The 6,999-nt window shown below is 36.9% G+C and overlaps 1 pseudogene; it reads right to left on the bottom strand.

Moving 5' to 3' along the window:
* Positions 1–5,794: 5,794 nt before the first annotated feature.
* LOC109373044 (60S ribosomal protein L7a pseudogene) lies at positions 5,795–6,668 on the bottom strand (annotated as a pseudogene).
* Between the last annotated feature and the right edge of the window lie 331 nt (positions 6,669–6,999).

Raw genomic sequence — 6,999 nt, 5'->3', positions numbered from 1 at the left:
CTGACAGCCTTTATGGATTCAAATCTCAGAAGCTTTCATATGAAAAAAATTTTTTTTCAAATAATTTAAAAAATTAAACCACAAACTAAGTTTTGCTAATATCTCTCATAATAGACTTTCACTTTCTGATATATTGTTGAATAGATAGTCTGAACCTCATTTGAAACTAAGAACTGTTGGGGGGAGCTTTATTTTGTTTTGTGTTTTTCCTGTGCTGTTTGGCTCACGGGAAGGGCCTATTCTGTCCACACTCCCCCACTATCAAAAACAGGTGAGATGATACTGGACAGTCTTACGCATTCATTCAAGTTGTGATGTCTTGAGAGGAAATCCCTAAAACTGTCGCAACAATTGGGAAATTTAGCCTTGACAAGGAGTAAAATATAGTTGCAACCTGAAGCCTCCTTTCCAAGTAACTATAGTAGCTCTGGACTCCAGAGAAAAGCAAAGAAAATCATGTGTGAGAAAAGTACTCTCTATTTTGGCTATTATGGATTACTACTGTTTCCTCTTTGCTTGATTTTTTTTTTGGTGTTTTTGTTTTTTTTTTTAATCTTACAGCTTTCCAGGACTTTCAACTTTCTCTATGCCATACCTTTAATTCAGTCTGATTTCAGTATATAGGAAAAATGTTATCATTCTAATTAAAGTTAAAATAATCTAGATAAGTGTTTTGCCTCTGACAACTTTCAAGAATAAAGAGTCAAGAAAATAAGAATTAAAACTCAAAGCCAATCAAAGTCCTCAAGGTTCAAAGAGTGATTTATTATCTCTGTACTCATGTGTCCTACTGTGACTAGCTTATTTCATTTAGGATGAGGTCATACTGGTTTATCCATGCTGTGGCATATGGTTGGATTTCTTTCTGTTTTAAGTCTGAATAGTATTCCATTACATCTATATACCATATTTTCTTTATTCATTCAACCAACCATGGACATTTGTTTGTATTCATGGGCTGTTTTCGTATCTTGGCTGTTGTGAATAATGCTGCAATAAACAAAGAAGTGCAGAGGGTGCAAAAAAAAAGTATATACATTTTAAGAAAGGGAAAAAACTGTATTAAAATTGTAATACTCGATATACACCAATAGCAAAAAGATAAATACTAGCCATGTGCATACAATTTTTTTGGCACCCCGGTATGTCTTTTCAAGACCTTGATTTTAATTCTTTTCAATATATACCCAGAAATGGGATGCTGTATCATATGGTAATTCTATTTAAAAATTTTTGAGGACCCTCCATACTGATTTTTATAGCAGCGGCAACATTTTACATCCCCACCAACAGTACACAGATTCTAATTTCTCCACATCCTCACCATTATTTTTTGCTTTTTGATAGTATCTATCCTAACAGGTATGAGGTGATATCTCATTGCACTTTTGGTTTGTATTTTCCTGATGATCTGTAATGTTGAATATTTTTTCATATACTTATTGTCCATTTGTATGTCTTCTTAGAGAAATGCCTATTCAATTCCTTTAGCTATTTTTTAATTGTGTTATGTCTTTTTTTTTGCTATTGAATTGTAGGAGTTCTATAAACCCCTTATCAGATACATGGCTTACAAATAGTTTCTCCCATTCTGTAGGTTGCCTTTTCAATCTGCTGATTGTTTGCTCTATGTAGAACTTTTCTTTTTTTTTAGCTGGATGTAGTCCCACTTATCTAATTTTTGTTATTCTTGTTGCCTTTGCTTTTTGGTTTCATATTCAAGAAATCATTGCCACAACCAATGTCATGAAGCTTTTCCCATATATTTTCTTCTTGAAAATATACAGGTTCCAGGCTTATATTTAAAATCTTTTACATCTGGAGTTCATTTCTATATATGATGTTAATATCAGGATCCAATTTCATTCTTTTGTGTATGGGTATCCAGTTTTCCCAACACCGTTTATTGAAGAGACTGTCCTCTCACATTGTGTGTTCTTGGCACCCTTGTTGAAGATTAGCTGACCAAATATACATACATGGAATTAAATCTGGGCTCTCTATTCTGTTCCTTCAGGCTATGTGTCTGCCTTTATGCCAGTACCATGCTGTTTTAATTGCCATACCTTTATAAAATAATTTGCAGTCAGGAAATGTGATGCCTTCCAGCATTGTTTTAATTTCTCTAGATTGCTTTGGCTCTTAGAGGTCTTTTGAGAGTCCATATGAATTTCATAATTATTTTTTTCTATTTCTGTTAAAATATTGCCCTTAAGATTTTATAAACATTGCAGTGAATCTGTAGATTGCTTTGGTTAATATGGGCCTACAAATAATATTAAGTTTTGTGATCTATGAACATGATTCTTTTACCATTTGTTTCCTCTTTAATTTCTTTTATCTATGATTTGCTGTTTTTAGTGTATAAGATTTTCACTTCCTTGGTTAATTTTATTCCTATGTATTCTATTCTTTTTGATTCCTGTTGTAAATAAGATTATTTTAATTTCATTCTCATAAAATTTGTTGTTAGTGTGTAGAAAAGCAACTGATTTTTGTATGTTGATTTTGTATCCTGCAGTTTTACTAAATTCATTTATTAATTCTAATAGTGTTTTCTGTCTTCAGGGTTTTCTTCAATTATGAGGATTTATATGCTCCAAAGATAGACATGTAACTTGATATCAGATAACCATTTGAAATAAAACAGCTAAACATCATATATACGTATACATATATATATATATATATTTTTTTTCTTCTTTGTGAATTGTCAAATCACAATCATGTCATTTGTACAATTTGATGTATATTTTTATAGCATTTATTTGTTGCAATGTGTTACTTAGGGTGAATATTATTCCTTTTTCTATCTTATATCTAAAAACATTTTCCTAATTTTTATCTGCCTCATTGTTTTATGGTGTTATTAAATATTGTATCATTAAAGTTCGAGTCTTAAAATTATATTTTATACTATGGTTTCTTATTTTGACAACCTTCTTATGAAAATTTTTTTCATTACCATGTGATAGTCTCCAAATACAGAGACTCTATATACATGTCACTAGTTACATCAAAAGGTGGTGTCCTTCCCTGAAACTTTGGTTAGCTTTGTAACTTCCTTTGACCAACAGAGTGCAGAAGAAGTGATATTCTGGACCACTCAAGCCTAGACCTATCATGTACCATTAGTTTTGTATCTTTGCTGGAGGCCAGAACTACAAACAGAAACATTTAGTGAAAACTAGAAGAGCAGAGGGGAAATTATTTTTGAGGCTGAAAAAAGGGGAAACTGCTATGAACTAGTGGGACAGTTATTGAAGCTATGATAGAAACAGAGGATACAGAATGCACCTGACAGACTTATGGATTTGAGAAAGATAATTTCTGGTTAGAAATTATAAAATGTTAATTAGCTTCTAATGCCTACCTATAATAATCTATCATAAAATATAATTGAACTAAGGATGAAAATATTTAATTTTCCAGCAGAATTTAGTGAAACTATTTTCATCTTAGGGCTCGCTCAGTTAGGAAATACAATTCTCATTTCCTGTTTTATCGGCCAGCAAATGTTTCTAAAAATAAGAATCATCTTAGGGAGCTGGCTGAGTGGTGCATTGGTTAGTAGTTGGCTTGGGACACCAGCTCTGAGCAGCAGGGCCCCAGTTAGGATCCCACATGTGGGCCAGTGACGCTAAAATGGTGAATAACAGCTCAACCTGGAGCTGGGCTGCCGGGAGTTGCCAGCAGCGGCATAGGCTGCCGTGGGCGGCTGTATAGCTACTGTGAGTGGCTGGCAGCCAGCGTGAACTTTCTTGAGCTGTCATGAGCAGCCATGAGCAGCTGTCCAATGGCCGGCAAGCGACTGCTTCACCCGGGAAGAGCACAATGATAATACCAACATGGGCCAGTGAAGCAACGTCCTCCAAAACTGCCTGAAGAACAAAAGGACAGCAACTTGTCTGTTCCCCTTCCCCAATTCCCCAATAAAATCTTAAAAAAAAAAAAAAAGAATGACCTTAGGGTGAAGATTAAATTCAGTGTTGCTACTGAAACATGTCCTTAGGGTGAGGATCAAATCTTGTATGTTGTTCTAAAATCTTCAGATTATTCCTCTATAAAATTGAATACAGTGGTTTTTGGGACCCTATGAACTAAGCCAAAGAACTTGTAAATATGTTAAGCTTTTGTTGGTTAGCACTCTGATTTACAGAATAAAATACAAAGGGGCCTTTTTAAAAGTGATTTCTGAGTATTACTATTATAAAATAGAGTATATTATAACTTGATAACGAGAGACACACAACGTTTTTATAAGAGCTAAAAAGAGGAAATGTATTGCAAAATTAAAGGAGGTTACTTTTAGTAGATGGTTTGACTTTGGAAGCAGATGACTTCTGGTTTCCTTTCAGAGTCTGTTTATTCTTCCCTTGCATTTGGATTGTCCTTGTGGCTCGCCTTGATCAGTAGATAGTGGCAATAGCGAGATTCAGTATCTTGCCACTTCCAATCCCATATCTACAGAGAATGGGCAGCTTCCACCTTCTCTAAGTGATTGGAGGACCTTAATGGAGAGAGGCTCTGGAGGATAAGAGGAAGTCTTGAATTTCCCAGCTCCAGGTGAGCTCCCAGCTGATGCAACCACATGAGCAAGCTCTGCTAAGTCGGCTGTATATTTAGAATTTTACATTTCAATATTTTCTTTCCCTCCTCACAGTTTTCTTTTCCCTTCCATCATTATCTTTCCTCCCTTCCTTCCTTCCTTCCTTTCTTTTCTTTTCTTCCTCTTTCTTTACTCTGTAATATATATATATATATATATATATATATATATATATATATATTAATTTCAAGGTCATAATGCCTAGACTGATATGTCATTAGCAGAAACAAATTTCAGTCAGGTTCATCTCAGCCCTCTCTTTGACCAGGCCTCAATCTTGGCTTGCTCAGTTTTAGCAAAGAATCCTGTTGAACCATTTTATTGAGAATCCCCCCATCCTTGATATCTATCAAGTTCCTCGTTCTTTACCTTTGATAGCTGAATCCTTAGCCTGCCTTTAGTAAACATCCCATTAAGCTTGATTAGTAAGAGTCTTCCTACCCTTAATATCTAATGAAGTTCCCTTTAGTAATTCTCCATCTATTGACCACACCATTCTATACTTTGGCTATAAATCCTAACTGCTTTTCAGCATTGAGTTCTATCTCTTGCCCCTATGCAATAGTCTTGAATAGTCTTCCTTGCCATTTGTAACAAGTGTTTGGTGCAATTAGACATTTTAATTTAAAGGAGAATTTTTATTTTTTTAATGTTTTTATTTTTTAAAGATTTTATTGGGCAATGGGGCGGGGAAACAGCATTGGGAAATCAGAGATGAGGAACAGACAAGTTGCTGTCCTTTTGTTCTTCATTCTAGTTGTGGAGGATGTCACTTCACTGACCCATGTTGGTGCTATCATTGTGCTCTTCTCTGGTGAGGCAGTCACTCATGGACCATTGGACAGCTGCTCATGGCAGCTCACGGTGCTCACGTCAGCTCACGCCAGCTCACACTGGCTGCCGGCTGCTCGTGCTGGATGCTGGCCACTCATGGTAGCTCACAGCAGCCCACTGCAGCAGGGGCTGCAGCCTACACTATTGCGGGCCACTCACAGCAGCCCAGCTCCAGGTAGAGCTGTTGTTCACCATTTTAGCTGTAGAGGGTGCCATGTCACTGGCCCTCATGTGGGATCCTAACTAGCAGCCCTGCTGCTCAGAGCTCGTGCTCCCAAGCTAACTCAACCAACTGAGCCACTTGGCTGGCCCCTTATTATTTTTATATTCAGGAAACTCAACAGTGTACATTTAACTTGGTTTGGAGGCAAATTCTTTAGCCTCTGTCTTTTCCAGCTTGTTGATGTGAGCCACAGATTCTGGTCTACGATGTTGTCTCCCCAGTGATGGTGAATCATCACATCACATCATATCACATCACATCACATCACATCACATCACATCACATCACATCACATCACATCACATCACAGTCATTGTAACTGGTCCTGGTAGCTTCCATCAACTTAACTTGAGCTCCTTTGTCTTCTGAGTTAACTTGTGTGAATGTGACAGTGGTACAGGTCTTCTTGTGGACTACATGACCCACCTGGCCTTCCCCTTGATAATGCAGTTAGTAGGGACCTCCCATCTTTTAAGACAGGGCAGGCAGAAAGACAGCCAGATCTGTGGGATCTACATCAGGTGCAGTCACCTCTAGCCCAGGCTTCTTGCTCCCCACCAAGATGGTAAGAGTATCAACCTCTGCTTGAAGGACTGGTGGCCTCTGAGTTGGGTGGGACATTCCCTTTGGTGACAGCTTTTTTATCAGATCAAGCCAATGGTGTCTGCTTCTTCTCTTGCTTTACCTCTGCCTGTACGTATAGGCCAGCTTAAATAATCTAGTAGATATTTGTCAGCAGTCCCAAGGTGAAATGGTTAATCATGGGAGGCAATTTGAGCTGCTTACAGAGGACAGGATTTTGCTGCTTGCAGCTGGATGAAAGAGGGTCATTTGACAAAGCAGGAGATGGCCCTTTCAGGCTGGATGTTCTGTCCAATGCCAAAACTCTTGCATCTTTTCTCAAATGGGATTAAAAAAATTCTTGGCCTCTTGCTTTTTCACAGTATCAGGTGCCAGGGCTATTTTCTCCCCTTGGCCTTTTTTCAGTATCTTGGGCAGGGGGAGGAGAAATTACACACACACACACACACACACACACGCACACACACACACAGTAATACCTTGGTTTGTGAGCATAATTCATTCTGGAGACAAAGTACTCATATTGCAAGACATTGCTCGTTTACCATGTCAAAATGTATCAGAAATGTTTGCTTATCTTCTGGAACACTCACAAAGCATGTTACTCACAATCCAAGGCTTTATTATATATATATATATATATATATATATATATATATATATATATATGTATGTATGTATTCTAACACATAGATTGTTTATTTGGAAGTTTGAAAATAACTTTAATTTTTTTTAAGTTCTCCATTTCTAT

Source organism: Hipposideros armiger, unplaced genomic scaffold (assembly GCF_001890085.2).
Source record: "Hipposideros armiger isolate ML-2016 unplaced genomic scaffold, ASM189008v1 scaffold_686, whole genome shotgun sequence".
In the NCBI taxonomy this organism is placed as follows: domain Eukaryota; kingdom Metazoa; phylum Chordata; class Mammalia; order Chiroptera; family Hipposideridae; genus Hipposideros; species Hipposideros armiger.
Note: the sequence above shows the minus strand (reverse complement) of the source record. Positions and strands in the feature narration are given on the sequence as shown.